Raw genomic sequence first — 27479 nt, 5'->3', positions numbered from 1 at the left:
CTTGCTCAAGGAGCAGCGTGCCTCATCATTAAAACCTATAGGGGCGCCCCTGGACATCTATAGGGCAAGGGTTGTGAGCGCGGCACTTTATGGTGCCGAACTGTGGGGCACTCATAAAGTCGACACTCTGGCTCGCCTTGAGAATAATTTTCATAAAGACCTTATGGGGTTGCCCCACAGCACACCAACCATCCCATTGCTGCTAGATGCAGGTACCCGGGCTATCTGCGATCAAGCGAAACTACGCCCACTTCTGTTATGGTCCAGAATCTGGAATGTGCATGAGCTTCGAAGCTATGCAGAAGCTCTGAACGACATTATGTCACTGCCGGGCTCGAATAAAATCATCTGGCTCAGAGAAGTCAAGAAGTTGTTGCATAAATTAGGATTAGGAGAGGCTTGGGCTAACAAATCTGCACCCCCGAAACAACAGCTCAAAAAGATCTATTGGGCATGGGTAGATAGTGAGAGGGTTTGCAGTACAACCCATTGCAAATCTGTATCACTGTTCCTGTTGACTAAAGAATCACCGTCCAGGGAACCTTATTTGGATATCATCCAGAGCTCATGGGACAGATCATTGTACATCAAGTTTAGGGTGGGGGTGCTCCCATTATGTGAGTTCACGTCCACTTGGAAACCACCGGCCCAAACTGTACCTTACTGTCCCTTTTGTGATCTAAGGATAGAGTCTGTGTCTCACATGCTGTTCGAGTGCAATGTCTATGCTGCCCCGAGACGTAGGTGGTTGAAGCCCCTCTGCATGTGTTTGGGAACCCGTTCTCATCTAGAAGCACTGCGTATTTTACGTACGGACGCTAGTCCTTTCTTTTCTACCTGCATGGCAAAATTTTTGGGCTGGGCATGGCGCCTTAGGACTGCAAGGAAACTGTTAATCCAGTGACTGAACCTCCACACTTAACATGCTGCTATGAAATGTCTTATGCTGTTGACTGTATTTTTTAATGTTTTTAAAATAATGTATGAATTGCTTTTATGATATGAATTTTATCGAATAAAGCTTATTACTACTACTTGTATTTCTAATTGATTAATTATTACATATTATTAAATTGGTAATTAATTTTAATAATTTTTTCATTGGTATTGATATTTAATTTATTTTTATTAATATATTAAATCATTACTTTCCCTACTCTTAAACTCACTAGAGTGGAAATAGTAATTTTTACCCCTACGCTATCCAACGCTTTCCCTACTGTTGCACTTTCTGGAGTGGGAATAGTAATTTTTACCCTCCCGCTATCCAACGCTTTCCCTACTGTTGCACTCTCTGGAGTGGAAATAGTCATTTTTACCCTCCCGCTATCCAACGCTTTCCCTACTGTTGCACTCATTGGAGTGGGAATAGTAATTTTTACCCTCCCGCTATCCAGCGCTTTCCCTACTGTTACACTCACTGGAGTGGGAATAGTAATTTCTACCCTCCCACTATCCAAAGCTTTCCCTACTGTTGCACTCACTGGAGTGGGAAAAGTAGTATTTACCCCTACGCTTTCCCTACTTTTGCACTCAACGGAGTGGGAATAGTAATTTTTACCCCTATGCTATCCAACATTTTCCCTACTGTTGCACTCGCTGGAGTGGTAATAGTAAATTTTACCCTCCCGCTATCCTACAGTAAAAATATTGTATAGTTTTATAAATATTACGTTAATATATATATATATATATATATATATATATATATATATATATATATATATATATATATATATATGTAATAAAAAATAAAATGGTATGGTTTTTTTATAACTTAAATTAATTATTCAATAATTTTAAGGTTATTTAAGTAGTTATAAGTATGTTTTACTTAATTACATTTATTATTTCATTCATTACTTTTAAGACATTTAAAAAAATTCGTTATTTTGACTAACTATATTTTTTACAACAATTTTTTTGTACTTACCTGTTTGTAGATAGGAATTCGATATTTTTGCATTCGATATTTTTTCATCGGTATTTTGGTAATTCTATACTTTTTGTATTCGATATTATGTCAGTGATCCGGTGTGTGTGTGTGTTGTTGTGCTGGTAAGAGGTGTGTTGTTTTGCCTATCAAATGTGCTGCAGGGTTTAGTTCCTTCAAGGCTGGAGTAGTGCTAAGGATTCTGGTCAGGGTAGGGGCAGGTTTTATACTCACCTGTGTGTGTGTGTCAAAATGGTGTATTCCTGTCTGGTGTGTTGTGTGGGTTGTCCTGGGATTTGTATTTTGTTAGTTGCAATTGGGGTGTGTTAGATGTTTTTGGGGGCTGAGCTAGTTTGATGTGTGCACTTGGTGGCCTTGTTGAGTGTTTTTTTTGTTGACCACTATAAGGGTTCCGGTGCGACTGCAGCAGTGGGTATGCAACAGCTCGTGTTGCGGCTCTCCCATTCATCATTTTTTGCGATTGTGGCAGTCGGAAACAGCGGATCATTCCGCTGTCACCTCAAAGGTATCCTAATTGTGCATGCGGTCACTCCGCTGGCCTTTCGGAGGGTTTGGGTTTTTCCGCCGCGAAACCGACCGCCACAGACGGATTTTCACCTGCTCCGCCCCCTACCGGTAGTCTTTTGTGGCATTGTTCCGGCGCCGTTGTATTTTTCTGCCGGTTGATTCTAATCCGACCACCGGGTTTGCTGTGGTACCCGGCGGCGTTACCATGGACACGCAAGCAACACTCAAACCTGAAGGCACATGTGTCTCTCTTTCTCCTTTCCGTGACGCGCTGTCCTCCGCATTCTGTGTAGACTCGATACTTAACGTTTGCTTCTGTAAAGATAATGTTGCATATACTTTAATTTATACTTTACAAAATTCTTCACTTCGTAGCACCACATCAACGAACACGAATATCTCTTTATCTAATAAATCTGACTTTGTTTCAAAAAATCCACATGAGTCACACGTCAGATTTTAATTTGAATCCACAACGTTTGTTCTATTTGATTAATGAGTCTTTTATTTTTCACACAATGTGTTTAAACATCTGTGCTTTTAAAATCTTATGCTATTCTCAAAAATAACAATTCCCGTTTAAAGAAATAGCTTGTGTTCCTTCAGTAAAGTAACGATTATTGAACAAATACACAGTTTTATAGTACCTCGCGGGTCCGATCCACCTGTAGTATTTCAACCGCAGTTTTTCTTGAAGACTGTTACACTTTTCTGCATATACCAACGAAGAGTCTTCTCTGCGTAGATTACTATCATTCCTGGTCAGCATGATGTTGAGGTGTTCTTCTCCTTAAACTCTCTATCTTTCTGTTCCTCGCCTGTCGCTAGTCAAAAGTTCTCAGAGATAACATACACAAGGTTATATGGTTTAGTTAGAGGTTTATTTATTAACACCTCATCCATCAGCTACCAGGGAGAAACTGACAGACAAGAACCATGAACATGAAACGTTCTAAGTTCCGAGGAACTTGCATAAGCAGGAAGACATGTGAAAACACCACAGTACCTCCCCACCGTAGGGATGGGTGACTGGCCGAGCATGTGGAAACAGTCACTGCAGCAGGCAGAGAACCTAGCCCAACAAACACTGGGTTCACAGCCACAGCAGGGAGGGATATCTGTCTGGGGAGGCAATGCCTTTACACAATCAGATCTCATGAACACACAGTAACAAGATTGCCCCCAACAGGATGTATCACCCTCACACCACCATGCAGACACATTTCCTTACCTACATCTGCAACAGTTGTGTAGGCCGCAGAATACTATGTCAACCCGCAATCTATGCTAGAGTACGCCATCTGCCCTTCCTAGCCAAACTCCTCGAAAAATGCGTTCTCCAGCAACTGAATCGGCACTTGGACAATATCACCTGCTAGACCAACACCAATCAGGCTTCAGAAAAGGATGTAGCACTGAAACTGCGATCCTTAACATCGTGGATGACATCCTCAATTCCCTTGACACTGACCAATGTTGCCTACTCATTCTCCTAGACCTCTCGGCAGCCTTCGACACTGTGGATCACAATCTTCCCATCAAGGCTCTCAAAGACCGAGTAGGTGCAGACAAGGTGGTCCTTCAATGGTTCTCTTCCTTCTTTCATGGTCGCTCCCAAAGGATAAAAATCCAACCCTTTACGTCCAACCTACTCCCCGTCAACAGAGGTGTCCCCCAAGGCTCAGTACTCTCTCCTCAGCTGTTCAACATATACATGGAGCCCCTCACAGCCATCCTACAAAAAGCCAACATACCCTTCCACCTATATGCTGACGACACCCAGATCTACCTGGAAACCTCCTCCATTAATGACATTCTAAGACTCAACAACACTCTCAAAGAAGTTCAACAATGGCTTGCCACAAACCACCTTAAACTCAATCATGAAAAAAACGAAATCCTCCTTATCTCCAACAAAGAGGAAAACCCACAAATCAGAGAGTGGCTGAAAGCTATCGATGCTCTCAATGGCAATCTCACCCTGGCTAACTCAGTAAAATCGCTAGGAATCACCCTCGACCAAAAACTAACCATGACAAATCACATCAAGACCTCTGCCAAGAGTGCCTTCCTTAATTCGAAGCTCCTCAACAAAATCAAACCTTTCATCCCGCCCACGGACCTCAAGCAAGCCATCCAATCACTGGTGTTATCTAGACTGGACTACGGGAACGCAGTTCTCTCCGGTACAGCTCTCTCCCGCCTAGCCCCACTCAAAACAACTCTCAACGCGGCTGCCAGAATGGTCACCGGAGTCAAAAAATATGACCACCTATCTCACGCACTTAGAGACCTAAAATGGCTCCCAGTGGAACTGCGTGCCAACTTCAGAACTGCCTGCCTTACTCACAAAGCCTTACACACAGGGAAACCGGTATACCTGGCCTCCAAGCTCAAGAAAGCCGGGCAGTCAAGAAACCTTAGGAGTTCCAACAACCTCCTACTAATCCCTCTGAAAGCGCGCAAGCAAAAAACTGCAGCTCGTTCTTTCGCAGGAAACGCACCCAAAATATGGAACTCCATCCCGGACTACTCCCTCCTTCATAAAATTCAAAAGACTCCTAAAAGACTTATACCTCAAACGTACCTTCCCAAACTGAAATCCGAAGTGCACAAGCTGACACCTTACTGCCAACAGACAATTGCTCCAACATTCCCATCCTCATCCACGCCCCTTAATCCCCTACTCTCCTCCACTCCCGGAGGGAAACGGAGCTCAGGACTTTACCCATGGATCGAAACTACATCGGAACCACTCTACCTCAATGTGCTCCAAGGAGCGCTCAGCACACTGGAACTTTTGATCACTTACGCTTTCTTGTTCCTCTTATATGTGTTTTTCGACTCGCTGTAAAGCGCTCCGATACCTTTGGGTCTGGCTAGGGCGATATAAAACCTCTTAAATAAATAAAATAAAATAAACTACCGCCCACATGTCTTCCAGGAGGGAGACAGCAGCTAACTAATAGAAAAAAGAGAGGTGAGATAGAAGGGGGAAGGCGGGGAGTGGGTCTCTTTGGCCGCTTCTAATGAAGTAGCATGCCTGTGCAAAAGGTGTCCCTACACATGTTTCTTACCCCCAATCATTTTGCCTATGCATTCGTGGCAAGGTCCAGAACTTCATCGAGAGGATGAGTTCAGAGAAAATTTTGCAGCAATTCCCATATATTCTGAGGGTGCACCTGCACAGGCATTAACTCCCAGAGTTCAGATAGTTGGTTAAGGCAGAATGCTGCATCCCTAAGCCATTCGTCCCTGCGTGGTTTGCGCTCATGGCCCCAGCAGATCGTCACCCATCTCTTAGCTAACATCAGCAACATGACTGCCAGCTTCCTGTTGTCTGCCAGTACGTTTCTTACATATCCAAGTAGGGCAACCAGCGGGGAGTGCTCCAACCTGCCGCTGATCATTTCGTCCAGCACATCAAAGTCACAGCCCCAATACCCCACAATTTCGGGCACTCCCAAGCCGGTGCAGGAAGGAAGCCTCTGACATTCCACAACGCGCACACCTTGCATCCACACTCAGCCCCGCTCTGCGCAGCCACACAAGGGTCCTGTACAGCCTGTAGGGAAATTTTAAATCTATTAGCCTCAGCCTATAGATGGGTGACAGCTCCCTGGCTTGCGCGCATCAGTAGGACCACTCACCCTCCTCGAATTGGGCTCACAGGCTTTCCTCCCATTCGCACTGGGCAGGGGGGTGCTTATTGGAGATTTGTGTTGCATACCAGAGTAAAGGCAGGTTATGACTGTACGGGTGAGGCGTTAGTTAAGAACACTTTCAGAACATGGAAGCTTGGTGGCGCAATCTGGAACGATTCATATTGTGCGCGCAGCACCGCTCTTAGCTGAAAGTATGTCTTTCTATCTAGAAGCCCTGTGTGTTCGTCCCCAAGTGCTACATCCATACTAACGAAGAAGCCAACTGGGAATGCCCGTCCCAACATGTGCAACTGCAGCTTACGTAATCGTTGGCATACCCCCATCTCTGCCATGAAGGATAATGCTGGGTGTCTAGTGAGCGGCACTGATGGTGCGAATAGTGTGTCCAATTGTGCCCTGCGCCTGAGTTGCTGATATGCCCATACCGTGCAGCCTACCGTATTGATCTCCACCCATGGGCGCTTTTAAGACCTGAATAGCCCCATATGAGGTGGAATTGGGTCCGCCTGGTTACTTTCACGGGAAGTGTGCACTATGGATTGAGTCGGGTATATCCAATGAAATCCGAAGTGGGCCTGTGCACATCTATGGTACAGGTCCATGTCTGGAGCACCCAAACCCCCCTACTCAAACGGAAGCATGAGAGTCTCCATTACCACCCGAGGCTACCCACCCAGGCAAGAGATATCAAATTTGAGCAAAGCCTCCTCTTGAATTCGGAACTAAGAGGGAGTGGGAGGTTTACAAAGACATACAGAAACTTGGGTGACATCACCATTTTGGCAATGGCGATTCGTCCAGCCAGAGATAACGGGAGAGACTTCCAGACCAATCGACTCTCCAGCCATTCCATGAGCCAGCCATAATTGTAATGCCACAGCTCTTCATGATCCCGACTAATCCAGATGCCCAGGTATTTAAAGGGGGATTCTGCCCACTTGAGTGGAAACTGACTGAAACATGTCCATGGCGGCCATGAGCGGGAAGATCGTGGGCTTCCCCCAGTGTATTGTAAGTCCCGAAACCCCATCGAATCTAGTGATTTTGCGAATGAGGGGGTCAAGATTTATTACCAGGTGCTTAACGTATAGAGTCACATAGTCTGCGTACATAGACTCCAAGATCACCCGGGGGGTTGAAGGCAAGGCTGCGCCGTGCATGGTAAAAAACAACACAACCCCTGCACTATACAGTATTAATCCATTCTTGGTAATGCTGGTGTCATTAGAGTTGATTGGTTGTGTACATCAACACTTTCAGAGTAACATTTCGAGAATGGCAAGCCTTCAAATAGACATATAAAAGTTCAAAAAGACGTTCCGTTCTTGGTGTGAAGTGTCAGTTTATTGTTCCTTTATATAGGCCAACATGTGTTTCATCATGGGGAACACACTGCGTATCTTCAGGGCCTCATGTGGACACGGGCGAATTAGTGTTGGTTAGGGACCCGTTTGGGACGGTGCTTCAAATGTATATATTTTTGGATTTTCAAAGATTTACGAAAACGCTGTCCGCGTAATAGTTGAATCTTGATAGTAAGCAGTAGGAGCTATAGCCGGGAGGAGTCGATAATGTAGTAGTGCTCAGGTTTAGCGTAGGCGGGTACACCTTATTCGTGTTGTGCTCCCTCTTGAAGTTCCCGGCGCCGTTTGCCAATTACCGCTCGCCCTATTGCCTATACTATCTACTTCATGTTACTATTCACTTTGCGGCCACTCAGGTTGTGCGCCTAATCACTCTGGTTGACTAAAAAACCTCCTAGCTGCATACTGCTCCGTGCATGGTGCTGCCGCAGGTAGCTGCCAGCGGCTCCATAGCTATAGCGAAGAGGAGGGGTGACAAAAGGCACCCCTGCCTTGTGCCGCGAGCCACTTTGACTGGGGGGTGTGACCACTCAATTAATCCATAATCTGGCCATCTGGGTTGAGTATAGTAAGGTGATCTTTTTAAGAAAAGCAGGGCTCAGACCGATGCGGGCTAGAAGTGTGTATAAATAATGGCCATTCCAGCGTATCGAGCGCCTTGGTTGCATCCAAAATCCAAAAAAAATGCGGTGGCAGGGGGAGAGGGGCCCACCTCCTGCATTACCGCAGAAAGTGTTTGGAGGTTATGGAAAGTTCCCCTACCGGGGACAAAACCACACTGATCAGCTCTAAGTATCGTGGGGAGCAGCGGGAGCAGCGGGAGCAGGGGGAGCAACAGAGTGGACAACAGTTTTGCAAGGATTTTGTTATCAAGGTTAATCATTGATAGTGGCCGATAGGATTCACACAACTGTGGATCCTTGTCCGGTCTAAGAATGGTTACTATAAGGGCCTCTCGGAGAGGGGGGTTGCCCCACTCCAGCAATTCCTCATACATGTTGAGGAGGTGGGGTGCAAGAAGTGATGAAAATTCCTTGTAGAAGGCAGACGTGCGTCCATCCAGTCCCGGGGGTTTGTCCCCAGGCATGGCCCTAATTACCCCAACCACCTCCTCCACTGAGTGCGGCTCGTCCAAGTATTTACAATGAGCATCACTTAACCAAACCAGTTCTATCGAATCAAGGAAGGGGAGCAGATCGGAAAGCGCCTCCGACTGGCGCACTGCATATAGAGAAGAGTAGTATGCAAGCATTTCTGCTTGTACAGCTTCCTGTCCAACAGCAAATCCATCATCACCGATGCGTAACTTACTGATGCATTCATTTGCCCACAGCTTTTTGAGCAGGCCTGCAAGAGTTTTCCCTGCTTTGTCCCCCTCGCCGTATTTATGGGCTTGCGCCTCCTTCACCAGCTAGTGTGTCTCTCTGAGCGCTGCCTCCTCAAATCCTGCTATCTTTGCCTTAATCTGCCCTGGAGTTGCTAGGTGGCTAGTCACGAAGTATTCCGATTCAAGTGCCCGTATCTCCCTCTCAAGGCGCCCGAGATCACCTCTAGGCGAGCGCAGAACTCCCACCTGATTAGAGATACACTTGCCGCCAATAACAATTTTAAATGCCTCCCATAATGTGGATGGGGGGTCCACCCAGCCAGCATGTATCTCAAAATATTCTGTTATGGCAGACCTAATCTCCTCTCGAAAGACCTGGTCCCGAAGGGAACCAACTGGTAGCCTGCAGCTGAAAGTCCTGCCCGGTACATCAGGCAATGTGAATTCCAGCAAGACCGGAGCATGATCTGAAAGAGTTCGGGTAAAATTAGCGCTGTTGCAAACCCAAGTATCTACGTTGCGCAATGTGAGCCAGTAGTCAATTCTGGACCAAGTGGGGCCTGCTGTAGATATGCAGGTACCCTCTTGACTGTGCTGGTGTCAAGGGTGCCAAACGTCGACCAGTTTGTGGTCTTCCATGAGGACCTGTAGCTGTGCTGCTGCCCGCGGATGGGGTCGGCAGGGCCTGACCGATCTATCCCTCTCTGGATATAGGATCACATTAAAGTCCCCTCACCAGAAAACCGACCCAGGACCCAAAGACTCCGCCAGCTGCCAAACTTCACCAAAAAATTGGGTGTCATTTGTGTTTGGGCTGCAGACCGATATAAGCCTAACTGGATGACCTCCGAGTACCCCGACCACTATAACATATCGCCCTTGGGGATCGCATATTGCGGTGTGCTATGGGGGACCTTTTCTAAGAATGATGGTTGAGCTCCTAGCATAGTTGAAGTATCCCGCTATGAATTTTTCTCCCATCCATCCCACTCGCAGGTGCGAACTGCTGGCACCCGTCAGATGCAGTTCCTGTAAAAAGCAAATATCCGCACTATGACAGTTAAGAAGCGCTGAAACTAATCACACCTTTCTGCAGTCATTCAAGCCTCGCACATTCCAAATTACCTCTTTTAGTGCGTGCCCTCTGTCAACCTTCTCATCTATCCATACACTTCCATGTATCCATGTGCACCACAAAGGGGCAGTGCCCATCAGCAGTGGATGTGATACCAGAAAGGGAAAGGGGAGGGAGAACAATAGGAAAAAGAGAGCAGTACAACCAGTTTAACTCACCTATTGCCCAAATGGACCACCCCCCACCCATTAAAGCCCAACTTGGCTGAAGAGCATCTCCCCTACCCCAGATAGGCCACAAGAGGCCTACAGCTAAGTACAACATGGGACTCATCCCAGGGGGGTGGCGCCAGGGAGCTCAGCATTTCCCAGTGATTGGGTGCAGGGTGGCTGAGCAGAAAACACCCAGGAAGGGTAATCACTCATTCAGTCGAGCAACCATGTTTGGTCCCTGTGTGACTCATGTGCTGAGTATGTGTCACCTGTAGAGGGGTACAAAAAGAAATCAGACCCTACCAGGCATTAAAAGCCCCTCAGTCCAGCGTGCCTCGTGGGGCTCAATTGAATTCTCAGTCATTTTTGCAGAGAGGGTCCTCTGCCACCTGGTCCTTTTCTGCAGAGGCTGCCGGCTTGGAGCACTTAAGACTAAGTGCAAACTTGGCAGCAAGCTTGGGGTCATTTAAAAACGAGGTCTTGCCGGAGTGAAAGATGCAAAGCTTCACTGAGTAGAGCAAAGAATACTTAATGTCCTGTTGCTGCAGCAGTCTTTTAACTGGCACAAATTCTCGCCAGGTGGCATGGACAGACAGAGTAAAGTCAGGGAAAAAAGAGACCACGTTGCCCATATATCTGGTTTCCTGTAGGTCACTAGCCTTGTGTAGCACCACGTTACGATCCTTATAATTTAGGAGTCTTGCAATGACTGGTCTGGCTGGAGCTCCGTTGGGGTTCGGGCCAAGGGATCTGTGAGCACGCTCGACAATGCACATTGCTGACTGGGCATCACCTAAGAGGGACCGGAGCATTTCTTTGACATAGTCCTCTACTAGAGTCATTGCTGTGGTTTCCAGGATTCCAAGGATGAACAAATTGTTGCACCGAGACCTAGCGTTGAGATCTTCTTTTTTATTTCTTCAGCCCTCCAACACCTTCTCAAGGCAATTTCTCGCGGGTCTCCATTCCCTAATCTTCAACGCGGAGGTCCGCTGCTCGACTTCTGCGATGCGCTTGCCATGGTTCAATACTTTGTCCCTGAGCCAGTCCAAGCGGTCTGACATTGAGTCAGTTTTTAAGTCGATTGCAGACAGGGTCTGCTTTAGGTCTGTAAACATATCACAGATGTTTGGCTCGGAGATCGATGCAGAGTTCCTATTAGTTTGTGCTTGCTCCTCCACTGGAGGTACCTCTCCTAGGGGTTTTGCGCTGCTCAAAGGAGATCTTTGGTTGGCTTGCATCTGCTTTGCCCATGGCTCGCTGTCTGGTTGTGTGACAGGGGAGGGCCTCTGCCTGGGCAGTCATGCCAGCTTCTGACTCTGTCCTGCAGTGGGTGAGTCTTGCAGGGCCTTCCCGCTAAGGGAGCTGCCCCTTTGTTCTCGCAGCAACAGGGTCCAGCAAGGTGTTGGCCCCAAATCTCCATCACCAAGGTACCGCGAAAGGGGGTTCCGCTCTCCCAGCTACTCACGGCTGCAGATGTTCTCCACCAAAGATCACTTCTATGCCTCTGGATTCACAGCCAACACAGGCCTAGCATGGAGACCGGGGGGAGAGAGGGCGACAATTAGCCTCCAAACCGACCCCCCCACTATCGGATCAGTTCGCTGTACCCAGACATTGCCTCTATCACAGAGACTAGAGTGTGGGCCTCCCACGGGTTGGATATGCCATAGGGGATCCCGGTGGCTCCTGGTCCTGTCCCTCAGCGCACTCTGCTAACCTTAACCGTACTGCGTGGTGTGGTCCGCGGTCATGCTCGTCAGGCTTGCTCCTCCAGGCCTTATGCCTCACTCTGTGGAGGTTGATGTTGGGAGGATCACTTTCACAGCTGCAGTCTCGTCCCCCCCCACTGCTGCCACTGCCATCTCTCGAGTCTGCTCCCTGTGTTCACTTTGCGGCTCCGTGCTGACCCGCACAGGCTCTCCAGAGGACCAGGTATCCCCACACAGTGGAGGTTAGAAGGGCCCAACCGGGAGAGGGCCGCGCAGGCCCAGCTACATTACAGCGGTCTTCTGTGCTCGCCTCTCCCTTCAGGCCTCTCGAAAGCTGCTGCAGCACCCCGCTGGGTGACCTCCCGGACAACTTCCTCCCACTCAGGTGCACCCCGGCTCACCTCAGCTCTGGTCACTCGGGCCTCACCAGGATCCTTGGCACTCTTGTACCAGGATGGCCTGGAGTGGTCTGTGATCGAGCTGAAAGTGCACCAACACTTCTGCGGCCCAAAATTCCTTCGACCAAAGCTTTCAAAATACCTTTCTTTCACAAGGCCAATCACTCAAATAACACCGAAAACAACATTGACTTTTGCTACAACCCTTTGAGAGACATTTTTTGTACTGTACCAAGACAAGACACCTCTGGGCACCCAGACGACAGACACCTTACCTGAAGATAACCATACAACCTGAAAATGCCTTTTAAGTTATGTATTCTATACACGTTCTATATAGCCAGGGTGCTCTTGAGCCCTGCCAGAGTTAGACGTATGCCTAATCTCATAAACTCTACTTCCACATTCTAGCAACGCATGCACAGAGACTTCTCTCACCTCATATACAGTACACCTACACTGAAGCAAAAGCTAGTATTCCTCATGGACTACATAGCACACTCCTACATAAGACCTGATACCCACAGATGACCACCGTAGGCACTCAAACTGCGAACAGTTCATGTTATATATGTTCACTGGTACCCCATGCCGTAGGCGTAGACAGGATTTACCAATCCCAGAAGATAGCCCCTGAAAGAGCAAAATGCCTCATCCATCTGTACCTATGCAGGATCAGGGCTATGGTCCAACCCAATATAATAGAAACCTGTAGGACAATAGTGAACATCACCTGGTATGAGATCAACCCCCACAGAACTGTATTTCTCCACCGAGCCTAGCGACATCCAATTTGAGGTAGACAGGGTGCGCAGAAGGGGCACAATAAGGGAGGGCACTATTTGGCTCTGGGACTTCGTAGAAAAGATGTTCCTGGAGGTAGCAGTGCATAAATATGTCCGCTCCTGACGCCATCTGCTGTCCCAGAGTGGCCCTTAACATCTTTGGGGCCACCTTCTTTAATGACAAGTGTACCCTGGACATGGAATTCCAGTGCAGGGCCGCTCACCTTGATCACACTGGAAGAAATGAGTCCCATTGGAGGTGGTTCAATGCTAGCATAGACCCCCGTGCCAGGAAATCTGGGATAGCAAGATGTAGGGGAAGGGGCAACCCCTAATTGTACTGAAACTTACACTGTACTCTTTAAGTTTCAGAGACAAAGGAACCATACCGTTGGGCAATAATGAAAACTGTGGCATGATGCTACACATACCAGACCTGCAATGGGGCACCTCCACAAGGATGGATTTCTATTGGCAGTGCGGTGACCTTGCGTACACCCAGCTTGTCCCTGGATGGCGGGGTCTCTGCACCCTCATGACCATATGCACCCCAACCCTGGTCATCCCTGGAAAAGATCTGTCTGAGTTGTGTGAACATAATTTACAGAAGATATCAATGCTGCTGCATCAGGCTCGAAGGAGAAGAATTGCGGATTATTTTGGCTGGGCTCAGTACAAGGACATTCCAAAGGAATTTAGACTGTTCCCAGAGACTCAAATAAATGCTAGAGGGTCAATATCCTTCTTCACCATGCAAACAAAGGCAAACACCCGTTGGTTGCAAATAACCATGTGGGAGTTAATGAAGATGATAAATAATAATGAGCTCAGCCTAAATGCTATCAAGGTAGAAGTGAGAGCCATCCGCCTTATGGTGATGCAACATTGGCCCCTATCCTTTTGGGAAGAGATACAGGAGTCTACTGCAATCTCCTTGTGCCAGCGTCCTTATTTTCAGTGTTCTGTCAAGGGGCGTCTAAACAGGAATTTTCTAGAAATTTTGAATGAAAACTTGTGAAAATTAAAATACATTTTTCTAAAAAAGACGCGTTTAGAGATACAAGTAACACTGTGAATTGAGAAAAATTCAACATTATTTCTTACAGAGATTTACCTTCTTGATATATTGTATTTTGATACAATAAAGACAAAGACAAGAACTAGAAATAGTCAACTGGTTTTGTCTGTAAAATCGAGGGCGCCAAACATAACAAACAATAAAAGAGGTGGCTGGCGAGTAACAATGTAAACAATGTAGGCTACCTCATCTGACTAATTCACCCGGTGGTATGCATTAAAAGGGAAATAATTGAGAGGCTTATTGATGTAACTAATTCACACGGTGGTGTGCATTAAAAGTGAAATAATTGAGAGGCTTATTGATGCATATTTAGGTGTGTTCCTTGTCTCCTCTAATTAAAGATTTTCCTTTAAATGTATTGCTACTATATAATATTAATGATTCCAAAAATAAGACTACGTGGTGAGAGTTATCATTTTGTCTTTCTTCTATACATGGTACACGAGTGAACATTCCAGAAGAACAGTTTCGAATGGTTTTTGCTGGATCTAGTGGTTGGTATAGTGTTGTTCTGGACATATGCAGAACTGTTATGAAACAATTTCTCGTGGTTTTAGTTGCATCTTGAAACTGGGAAATATTGTTCAGTGGTGACTTTTGGTCTCAGCTGTTACTTTTATTTGACCAGTGGAGTTGCCATTGAGGGTTTTCAGCTGGAGATGTTAAAAAACTGAAATGCAAAAATTGCATCTGGAACAAGCCATTTGCCACGCAGACTTCTGGAATACCCGCCAGGCGAAGCTGGAGGGATGTGTACTTCTACAATTCATTTTCGCAAGTTAAAAGACATTTTCCGTGTGACATCATTTGTAATGAATAGAAACACAATGTCTGTGTCTGACCAAATCTGATTACAAGCTGCAGGCGAATGTTGAATGCTACTTTATCTCCATCCCAGACGCATAATTAGTGGCGTGTCTCCTCACATGATAAGATTTTGAAAAGTGTTTTATTGTTTGTGTAAAAAAAAAAAAGGTTTCCCGTGGAGATGAGCACACACTGGGCCGTGTTACTCGAGTGACGTGTATCATGCAAAGAGTACGGCCATGTTTCCCTGTCGCTCCAGTGTCAATCCCGTCGATCCCAGTTCACGACGTATTTCCATTCGTGAATCCCCCAGATTAGCATGCCACCTCATATTTTCGCTACTTAAGCACTCGGCAGCTGCAGCCTTTTCATAAGTCTGCCTCTATTTTGTCAGCACAATGACTAACTCCCTCCGCAAAAGCAAGGGGACCGCATCCGAGCTCCGTTGACAAGCTTTTTTATTTCCATGATTATTTCTCTCCCTTTTTCTCCCCCTTTCGCCTGCAGGCAAAGGTTGGCATGCGTGTCACGAGAATGTTCTCCAGCTGGGGCCGGCAATACAGCGAACAGTATACACCAGAGGGCCCCGGGGACCCTAGGCAGATTATTATGGTAATATCGGAGACCGCTGTCCTCTCCCTCCCGCAGCTGGGACGCTCCTCTCACTGCAAGTATTGAAGCAATATGTTTTGCAAATTATAGGCTGGGAACAACAGGGACCCAGTAAACGGGGGGAAAAAGCGAAACATTGCAGAATAACACATCCAATATCGTGTATCCCTCCCCTTACCACCCTCGGCAAGTGAAATAAATGAAAGCCTTAATTTTGCTTAATTAGGCCAATATCATATGTTGAAGAAAAGGCTAAAGTGCAGTAAAACTCGCCGCGTCGATTTTTATCGAGGGGCAGAATTTGAAAATAATTTTGCTACGAGGAAATTAAGCACTGGCCAGAGACCAGCATGTGCACGTAATTATGCAGAATGGCATGTGTCGCAAATTTCCGAACACCCTTCTCAGTTCATTGACAGGGATTAGGAAAAGTATCATTTTAATCAGTGTTAATGCGGGCCCTTTGTGGCCTCACTGACTCACAGAGGGAGGAGGTCATCCTCGTGACGTCCATGGCAGCTCACATCAACATAATCAGATGCCCCTCCAAAGTGCCCCACTCATGTATGGTCCCTGGTGTGTGCAATGATGAAACTTTCCTGTTCATTTTATTTTCAACTCCCAATGAAAGCAAATATATATCAATTCATCAAAGTAAGACGGATTTAAGGTACCTGTATTTTGTGAGCTGTCTTTTTAAACTCTTGTTAAAGTTGTCAAATTTAACCTAGAGGATGGGAGCTATGCTAGTGCTCTGAAATTACATGCCAGAGCACCAGATTTAATTTACAACTATATATATATGCACTGAAAAAAACATAGGTTTCAGGGGTGTTATGGTTAGCTGGACATTTCCCTCATACAAAACCATTGAAATTCCTCCGTTATAGTTGTACTAAGTATAACTTGCGCGCCCGCAATCCACTGCTGATGATGTCACATATTACATCATTCATGACATGCTGAGTGACATCACTGATGACATCTCAAATGACATCACTGATGACATCACTGATGACATCATCCAGTGAATGTGGTTTGGTTTGTTATTATATAATTATATATATAGGAATCTGCATTGAAGACTGAGTGGGTATAGAAGTGTCTGGATGGAGGATTTAGTACTACTGTGATTGTGTGAGTAATTTAAAGTGTCACACTAAATATATGGGATAGAGATTTAACTGTGTGAATATTTTTTTCACTCTGTGTCTTGTTGTGTAAACTACTGCATACGTTGGTTACTAGGTAGGTGAAACTATATTAGTTTTTAATTAGTTAAGAGAGTATTTGTATGAGAGAGTGAATGTGTGTGTAGTTGGATGGAAGGTGTGTAACTGTCTAAAGATGTATAAATAGTTGATTAAGTACATATATGAGGTTAAGACTGTATGTGAAAACAGTTGTTTTGGGTGAGTGAATCTCTTTATCGGTGTGTTGATAAGTAAATATATTTCTCAATGATATATGTCCAACAAAGTAGAAATATAAAAGTCAATGTATGTGACAGTTTAAAAGTTCGTAAGAACAGGGACCCCTGTTCTTACGAACTTTTAAACAAATGTTTGTTTTGTCTATTCTTTGTGATTTTTTATGCTTTTAATGAAATGTTCAATATACCTTATGTATATTTTTTAAATGATTTGCTATGACTGTGACAAACTGTTAATATTTGAATAAATACACAAAGTATATATATTTTTCCAAAAAATAATTTTCTGGCTTTCTTTTTAACATCTTGACCTGAATTTAAGTAATGTGTGCTATAGTGGTTTATTTTTCGGTGGTTAAATGATTATATTGGTTGGCCTATGTCTTAGAATTTAGCTTCTTGTTCCATTGACATCTGTGCGATTGGTATTGCTAAATAACGAAAACTAACCTGGTACCATTAGTCCACTGCTTACCAACTTAGTGGCAAATGTGTGGGACAATTTTGTTTTACAATACACCTCCCCTGTCCCAAATTTGATAGGTAAGGGGGCCTCCTTTTACTTTCTATCCTCAATCACTATTACTTCTATTCAGTGATGCTACGTAGGTCAGCTTTCCACCGCATCCAGGGGATAGTCTAGGAGCACTTTTATAGCGTCGGGGGTAGGAATCAGTCCCCTCACAGCAGGGCTTGGTCGATGAGTAGGGGGCAAGTCACTTGAAGAGGCCGCCGGCTCAGAAGTCGATCTCCCCTTGCTCAGTGCGCTTTCTTCCCCACAAGATCGCCTCACTCCTCTCCTGACCAGGTTTCACAACAACTCACTGGTCACTACAAAATGGCTGACCTCACACTGGCCTTTATATAGGCAGGTCTCAGGCTACTGGAACCAGCTGGAAAGTTCTAGAGCCTCCCTATGCTATCCTATGGGTCCCTTTCTCTGAAGTAACAGTTATGGCAGTTACAAGCCACCATTTTGTGTAATTAAACTTGCCCTCAGAAAAAGGAGGGATTTCTAGGCCTATGGGGAACCATGGGCCAAGGAGCACCTAACCCCCAGGTTAACACCTAAAAATTTCAGTGGACATCAAAAATGAAAGGATTGAGGGGCAAAAAGGGGACAAAAATAAACAAATAATAGGAGGGACCACCCAAAGGGCTGACAGGTCTAACACGCGTCCCCCCCAGCTGAAAGTGGGGAGAGCTACCCAACCCCTTGGGAGTTCTCATCACTAAGGCGGAAATACCTGGAGAGACCGTCTGCATTGGCGTGGTCCACTCCAGGCCGATGTTCCACCCGGAAGTCCATTCGCTTTAGGGAGATGGACCATCTCAACAGCTTGGGATTCTCTCCCTTCATTTGCATCAGCCAACGAAGGGATCGGTGGTCAGTCTGAACCAGGAAGTGCGAGCCAAACAGGTATGGCCGCAACTTCTTCAGAGCCCATACCACTGCAAAAGCTTCCCGCTCTATTGCACTCTACTTCTGTTCCCGGGGAAGCAGTCTCCTAGACAGGATGACAACAGGCTGATCCAGACCCTCTTCATTGAGTTGCGATAACACTGCCCCAATGCCATGCTCTGATGCATCTGTCTGGACAATGAACTCCTTGGAGAAATCCGGGGCCCTTATGTTATGTTATGTTATGTTACTTTAGTTTGTATAGCGCCAACTCACATACAGGTCTCAAGACGCTTTAGACCAAAGAAAACACAACAATTCTACCAACCAGAAGGGGAATAAAATAACATGTAATTAAATGGGGCCAAGGGCTTCCCTAAACAAAATTGTTTTCAGCTGCTTTCTGAAGCGTAGAAGATTGGCCTCTTTATGAAGAAGGTCTGGCAACTTGTTCCACAGCTGTGGAATCGGTATGGAAAAGGATCTTCCGCCCTTTGTTGACATTTTAAAACGAGGGCAGGCCAGCAACTGAGCATTAGAAGATCTGAGTGATCATTTAGGGTTATAGGGTATCCAACGATCCTTTATATAGACAGGTGCTTGTCCATATATTGCTTTATGTGCTATACACAAGCTCTTGAACTCCACCCTCTGTTTCACGGGGAGCCAGTGAAGCTTGAGCAGTAAGGGGGAGGCATGAGTTCTTCTGGGAAGCTTGAAAATTAAACGTGCCGCGTCGTTCATGACACCTGCAATCTATTAATCAGATTATTTGACAGGCCTAAGTAAAGAACGTTACCATAATCCAGTTGTGATATAATTGTGGCTGAAACCATCGTGCGAAGCATAGACTGGGAGAGAAGAGGAACTAACCTACGCAGCTGCCTGATTAGGCCAATGCAGGTTCCAACTACCGTTGAAATCTGGGCAGACATTGACAGTTCACGGTCAATTTTTATGCCAAGACTTTTAACATTTGCTGCTGGTGTTGGAGTAGGACCAAGTTTTTGAGGCCAATACAGGTCACCCAAAGGCGATGTACCAGTAGATACCACCAAAACGTCTGTCTTTTCAGGGTTAATTTTCAGTAGGTTGGCAGTCATCCAGCTGACTGTGTACCTAAGGACCTTTTGCACATGGGCCTGAGCCACAGTTGAGTTCTCAATACTAAATAACAACTGGGTGTTGTCTGCGTAGTTAAACACTCGACAACCCATGTGTACTAAGGACTCAATCAAAGGTTGTAGGTAAAGATTAAAAAGTAGTGGGGATAGTGCCAAGCCCTGCGGGACTCCGCACTCCACCATACCTACATCGGAGATACCATCTCCCTGCTGAATCCTCTGTCGCTTAGAACTGGAGCAGCACATATTGCTTGTTTCAACTTCTCAAAGGCCTGCTGACAAGCCTCCGTCCACACTACCCGTCGAGGTTGTTTCTTAGATGTGAGCTCAGTGAGGGGTGCCACAATAGTGCCATACCCCTTCACAAAGCGACGGTAGTAACCTGTGAGGCCCAGGAAGGCTCGGACCTCAGTTTGGGTCTTGGGGGGTTCCCAGGCCATGATAGCCTCAATTTTTGCCTGGAGGGGCTGCACCGTTCCCCTACCCACCAAGTGACCTAGGTAGACAACCGACCCCTGCCCGATCTGACATTTACTGGCCTTGATTGTCAAGCCAGCTTGCTTCAGGGCCTGGTGAACAGCTTGTAAGTGACACAAATGGTCCTCCCAACTGCTGCTGAAGACGGCAATGTCATCCAGATAAGCAGCGGAGAAAGCCTCCATCCCAGAGAGGAACTGTTCACCAGCCGCTGAAAGGTGGCAGGGGCGTTCTTGAGCCCAAAGGGCATTACGCAGAACTGTTAGTGGCCCTCAGGCGTGAAGAAGGCTGACCTTTCCTTTGCTCCATCTGTAAGGGAGATCTGCCAGTACCCTGAAGTAAGGTCAAAGGTACTCAAGTATTGGGCAGCTCCCAACCGGTCAATAAGTTCATCTGCCTTAGGGATCGGATGCGCATCAGTTTTGGTCACTGAATTCAGTCCCCGGTAATCCACACAGAACCTTAGTTCTGGAGTGGTGCCCGGTGGGGAAGCTTTTGGTATCAGAACCACCGGACTGGACCAGGGGCTACTAGAACGTTCAATTACTCCTAGCTCCAGCATCTTTGTAACTTCACTATGGATGCTGGCCTTCACCTTGTCTGACATCCGGTAGGTCTTAGACTTCACTGGTGGGCTGTCTCCTGTGTCCAGATCATGGGTACACAGGTGGGTCCTTCCCGGGACAAGGGAGAACAGCGAGGAGTACTGCTCCAGGACCTGGCGGCAGTCCTCTCGCTGCTCAGGAGTTAGGGATGGGGAGAGAATCACTCCCTCCACCGACCCATCCTTTTCCTGAGACGAAAAGAGATCAGGGAGAGGCTCGCTTTCCGCTTCCTCTGCTCCATCAGTCACCATCATCAAAATGACCTCGGGCCTCTCATGTTGGGGTTTGAGGCGATTGGCATGAAGCACCCGCAGGGGTTGTCGAGGGGTCTTAAGGTCCACGAGGTAAGTGGCCTTACCCTTCTTTTCCATCACCTCAAAGGGGCCTGTCCAGCAATCCTGGATGGCACTAAGCTCTCCAGGTTCCATCACCCACACTTTCTGGCCAGGCTCCAATTCCACCGGGTGAGCATTGTGGTCATACCACTCCTTCATTACTGCTTGGCTGGCTTCCAAGTTGTCAGAAGCTTGCTTCCACAACTTAGCCATTTGGCTCCGGAAGGCCAGCATGTAGCTCACCACATCCTGGGGAAGCTTCCTGGGAGACTTTTCCCATCCGTCCTTCACCAGGCTGAGAGGTCCACGCACAGGGTGCCCATACAGAAGTTCGAAGGGGCTAAAGCCCACTCGCTTCTGTGGAACTTCCCTGTAGGAAAACAACAGACAGGGTAGGAGGACGTCCCATTTCCTTCGCAGGCTCTCAGGCAGACTTCTTATCATGCCTTTCAAGGTCTTGTTGAACCTTTCCACCAGACCATTGGTCTGTGGGTGATAAGGAGTGGTAAACCAGTAGGTAACTCTACACTCCTTCCACATAGCCCGCATGTATGCTGACATAAAGTTGGTCCCCCTGTCAGACACAACCTCCTTGGGGAAACCCACTCGGGTGAAGATCCCCATCAGGGCCCTAGCCACTGCAGGTGCAGTAATGGTCCTCAGAGGAATTGCCTCTGGGTACCGTGTGGCGTGATCCACCAAAACCAGGATAAACCTGTGACCAGCTGTAGTTGGTGGATCCAATGGCCCCACAATGTCGATGCCCACCCTTTCAAAGGGGGTGCTAACGACGGGAAGTGGTTCCAGGGGAGCTTTCAGCTTCACCCCTGTCTTCCCACTGGCTTGGCAAGTTACACATGTCCGACAGTATGTGTCGGATGCCACCCTCATCTGAGGCCAATAAAAGTGGGGGACAAGCCGGGCAAAGGTCTTGTCCTGTCCTAAGTGTCCTGCCAAGGGTATCTCATGAGCTAATTCTAAAAGAAAGGCTCTGTAACGTTGAGGGACAACCAAGGCCCGTGATAAACCGTACACAGGTGCCTTAGGTTCACTGTAGAGGAGTCCTTCCTCCCAGTAAATATGGTAACTCCCAGTAACATTCCCTGCTGCCTGGGCTTCGGCCTGTCGCCTCAGTCCCTCAAGGGTAGGGCACTCCTTCTGGCCCTTACAAAACTCCTCCCTGGTAGGCCCTCCTTCCACATGCCACTCAGCAGGGATAGGTAAGTCCTCCAGGGAGACAACTTCTCCCTCCACGGACTCCTGGTCCACCATCGCAGGTGGCCTATCTGTCTCATGGTGCATGGAAGCCGAGGCAGGCTTCTCCTGTCCTCGGTTCTTTCCCTTTTTGGCAGCTGGCTGGGCCCTTGTTCCAGGCTCCAGCCCAAGCAAACTCCCCCTCCGGGTAGTTGTGGACCTTGTGCTAGCACAGGCCCAGTCAGGTGTACCCAGCATCTCAGAATGAGTCCGGTATTCCACCTCCTTCCAAGCATTGTGCTCCATATCATTCCCCAGCAGACAATCAACTGGCACGGCAGGGCTTACGGCAACTCGAAGTGAGCCTGCAACCCCTTCCCACTCAAATGGAACCTCGGCCACAGGGTAGTGGCCCAATCTGCCGTCAGCCATCGCGGCAGGGTGGAGTACATGTGGAATCACCTGCTCTGGAGACACCAGTTGACTCCTTACCATAGTCATACTGGCTCCTGTGTCTCTCAGAGCCTCCCCTCTTTGGCAATTGATGGTAACCCATTGCCCATACTTGGTAGTATTTGAGGGCACCTGGATCTTAGGAACCATCTCCCGATCTCCCAGGGACACTAAGGTGACACCCGCCCACTCCACCCCCTTATCTAAGGGCAACTCCTCCCCGAGCACTACACTAGCTATTCCCGGGGCTTTTCCTCCAGTGGGAGGGGGTGGTCTCTTTGGGCACTTGACATCTCCCTTATAGTGTCCAACGCCACCACACTCAAAGCAGTGGACAACCCTTGGCTGCTGACTTTGGCCAGGATGAGGGTTTCTGGGCGGGTTAGCCTTAGGGGTAAAACCTATTCCCTTTCCCTGAAAACTGTTTTGGGGGCCTTTTGAGAACTCCCTCTTTTTATCTCACCCCTCTTTCTTCTGAGGGGCGCCCTGTCCGGTCCTTTGGGAATCCCCTCCAGTCCCCTTTGAAGACACCCGGGTACTAGCCCAGAAGTCCGCCTCCTCAGCAAGCGTCCGGGGGTTGGTCAGCTTGCTGTCCACCAGGTGTTGACGCAGCTCAGGAAAACATTTCTCGAGTAGGTGCTCCTTGAGAATAAGGTCATACAACCCCTCATAGTCCCCCACCTCGCTGCCATGCACCCAACCCTCTAATGCCTTCTTTGCGTAGTCCAAGAAATCCACCCAATTCTGTGTGCCTAGTTTGTGACTACCCCTAAACTTCTGCCGATACATCTCCGGGGTCAGTCCAAACTTCCTGATCAGCGCCACTTTCATGGTGGGGTAGTGGGTCTGCTCTCCCTGCTCTAGGGCTAAGAGTGTATCCCTCCCTGCAGGAGGCATGTATTTATACAAGCCACCCCCCCAGTGTTTCTTCAGTATCCCATGGGCTCTTAAGGAGACCTCATAGGCAAGCCAGCCACTTGGCGATGTCATCCCCTGCACTGTAGCTGGCGACTACGTCCTTAGGTAGATAAGGTCTGGGTTCCCTGGTCAAATCCTTAGGTTGGCTGCCACCATTCGGAGAACTGGAAGTCCCTACCTGCAGGGCCTTAAAGTCCAATTCTCTGAGGCTCAACTCATGAGCTAGCCTACTTTCTTCTCTTGCCTTCTCCAATTTTGCCAACTCCCATTTTAACTGTCTCTCCTCCCTCCTGTCCACTAGTTCGGCTTCAGTCATACTTCTCACGGAAACACTGCTGCCCCCCCCTGAGAGTGTTCTGGGACCTGGCAGTAGGTTCTCCCTCTTAGGTTGGTACAACACATCTACCCCAATGACAGTGTCCCGGTCTGTCTCCTCCTCATCCTTCCCATCTGGGTGAGCTGCCACCCACGCCCTCAAGCTGGTTTGGAGTTCCTCCTTTTTAGCACCACGCTTGAAGAACACTCCCATGTTTTGACAAAATTCTCGGAGTTGAGCCACAGTATAGGTCTCTAATTCTTCCAGAGCCAATTCCATTTTGCCAATGAGAGTTCGGGACAGCAACTTGGAAGAAATTAGTTTAGAGGGGAATTAGAAGCTACCTCCACCCACCACCAGGAGTAAATTTGGAAAAACAAAAATATAATTAGGGAGTCCGCTAGGAGAAAACTCCAGGTGTAGGTCTGTGGAGTACACTACGTTACTATTGAGTGGACGCAAACACAGTTCTTATCCCACCGCTGGACACCAATTATGTTAGACTTGGGGTTACCAGGCTACATAGGGTAGCTTGGCACAGAGTGGGGAGGTCTATCCCAAAGGCAGAAAGTGTTAAGCTTGCGTTGCACCCTTACAGTAACACAGCGCCCATCCACCAGAAAAGAAAGACACTACACCAAACTTAGGAAAATATGAGCAGTTTTATAAAATAATCTCTTTGTTCTTCAGCATAAGGAGTTTCAATACATAAAAAATTCAGCTCCACACTAATGTACGTATACATAGGCACTAGTTCAGTTTTGCACACACAACATTTCTCTTCTCAACAGGAAGAATTCCACAGCTTCAGTTGCAGCAACTAGTAAATATCACTTTTCTACACAATTATTTACTAATATTCCTTACCCTTAGAAGTTCAAGGTTTCTATTATTAGCAGGTTACAAATGTTGTCAATTACACCCCACTTAACTCTTCAGCACCTTAGCTCAATACAGGAAAACCTGAATTACGACAAGTAGAGTGATCATCTAATGCATGAGGCTTACAACTACATCAGTCTTATTCCCCTCAATGACTCACTGGCAAAGATTTCTTATTGGTTTATACAATATATGACACTCTGTCTTGTCCCACAGTCAGTTAATCTTCTTTGTGGCAGTCTTTTTAGGTATTGAAAAGCTCAGGGATACTCTGAACCGCCTTCCCTCATTGGTTAATTGAAGGTACTTGGATTCCTTTTCCCCTCCCTGCTCACCACCTTACGTGGCTCTTGGTTAGCCCCACTTCCCTCCCTTGAACAGACTCTGTCTATTGCACAGGTTCCCTCTCTAAGAAGAACCTCCCTCCGCTTGGCAACACTTGGGAGGTTTCAGTCCTGCAGTAACCAAGCACCGAAGGTGTTGCGAGTCAATAGATGGGGGGACAGAGGACTGAATTTGGCTTCCTCCTCCCGCCCCACCGATGACCCTCCTTACTGTAGTTGTGTTGTCCCGTTTACCCGTCCTTCAGCTGAGTCCGTACAGTTCTCAGTACCGGGGAAGGCTCCGCTGTTGGTGGTCCGCCCTCGCCTGGTTACCTGAGGCACTATCTTACCGCGTCTGTACTGCGTCGGTCTCGCTGATCTTCAGGGCAGCACTCAACTCTTCCGGGGTTCTTCCCACGCCGTCTCTGAGGGAATTCAGGACTCCGCCCACAGCCGGCCTCCGTGCGCTCTTCTGGGGTGTTTACCTCGCCGTCTCTGAAGAAATTCAGGACTCTGCCCACAGCCGGCCTCCGTCCGCTCTTCTCCACCCCTTCCGACACGGCGATGACAGCTGTGGAGATCTCTTGCTTCCGCTGCACTTCGCTCGCTGGACTTCTCCTCACAACTCCGATGGAATTCACATACGGCAGGCACGCGCCCTCACAGCTGTTGGTCACGCCACCGCTGGGGAACTCTTTCTCAGCTCCTCAGGGACTCTACCGCAGTGAGTGGCTCCTCAATCACTATTACTTCTATTCAGTGATGCTACGTAGGTCAGCTTTCCACCACATCCAGGGGATAGTCTTGGAGCACTTTTATAGCGTCGGGGGTAAGAATCAGTCCCCTCACAACAGGGCTTGGTCGATGAGTAGGGGGCACGTCACTTGAAGAGGCCGCCGGCTCAGAAGTTGATCTCCCCTTGCTCAGTGCGCCTTCCTCCCCACAAGATCGCCTCACTCCTCTCCTGACCAGGTTTCACAACAACTCACTGGTCACTACAAAATGGCTGACCACACACTGGCCTTTATATAGGCAGGTCTCAGGCTACTAGAACCATCTGGAAAGTTCTAGAGCCTCCCTATGCTATCCTATGGGTCTCTTTTCTGAAGTAACAGTTATGGCAGTTACAAGCCACCATTTTGTGTAATTAAACTTGCCCTCAGAAAAGGAGGGATTTCTAGGCCTTTGGGGAACCATGTGCCAAGAAGCACCTAACCCACAGGTTAACACCTAAAAATTTCAGTGGACATCAAAAATGAAAGGATTGAGGGGCAAAAAGGGGACAAAAATAAACAAATAATAGGAGGGACCACCCAAAGGGCTGACAGGTCTAGCAGCATGTATGAGTGAATCTATAGCAAGTGTTTAGATGTGTGTGTAGATCTAGGAATCACTGAGTGGATGTTTAGAAACTTGTATTGGTGCGCCAATGGATTCAAATATGATACTCTGTATTTTACAGTGAGGGATGAAAGGTTATACTAGTGTATGATGAGGTGTATCTGATTGTCACATGCATGATGTCATCAATGATGTCATCAGTGATGTCATTTGAGATGTCATCAGTGATGTCATCAGTGATGTCATTGACCATGTTATGAATGATGTAATATGTAACATCATCCGCAGTGGATTGCGGGCGAGCGAGTTATACTTAGTACAACTAACTATAAAGGAGGAATTTCAATGGTTTTGTATGAGTGAACTGTCCAGCTAACTATAACACCCCTAAACCATGTTTTTTTCAGTGAATTTCTAAGGTTTTTTAATTGATAATTCCTAACTATAATCTGCCTGAAATCTATCATTTTTTTCAGTAAATTTCTAAGGTTTTTTAAATGATAATTTCTAACTATAACCTACCTGAAACCTATGGTTTTTCAGTGAATTTCAAAGGTTTTTTAAATGTTCATTTCTAACTACAATATCCCTATAACCTATAGTGTTTGTTAAGTAAAATTTAAAAACATGTGTATACTTTTTATAGTAAAAACAAACTTAACAGTAGCGTTTTATAACTTATAATTATACCTCCTGGTTTTATGGTATTTATTTTTTGGACATTTCCATCTGCATTTATCAATATTTTTTTTAAAATAATTGTCTGTGTATTTACCCATATATATTTCGGGTTTTGTAAAAAAAAAAATCTGAAATTAGTATATTTCCACATTCATTTTACTGATAAATATGCACTCATGGCAGAAAGACTGGCCGTTTTCACTCGTAAACACTCTTAGATGATAAACTATACTCAACCTTCACATTAAAATGTGCAAGTTTTCTTATAAGAGGATATAGTTTGCTCTTTAAGGCTCTTTACTGAAAGTCTTTTATTGTTTTTACCCTTTTACTTTTAGAACGACAGACCTATTGGCCTACTACTCATCATTGACAGCATTTACAAACGCTCAAAAAATAACCCAATTTCCGTATTTATCCACACTTTAAAATAAATACAGAGAGAAAAATAAATACTTTTCTGTCTGTATTTATCCATAAAAATCAGTAAAAACATA

The sequence above is a fragment of the Lissotriton vulgaris genome, chromosome 8 (assembly GCF_964263255.1).
Source record: "Lissotriton vulgaris chromosome 8, aLisVul1.2, whole genome shotgun sequence".
NCBI lineage: Eukaryota > Metazoa > Chordata > Amphibia > Caudata > Salamandridae > Lissotriton > Lissotriton vulgaris.
This window is presented reverse-complemented; position numbering follows the sequence as displayed.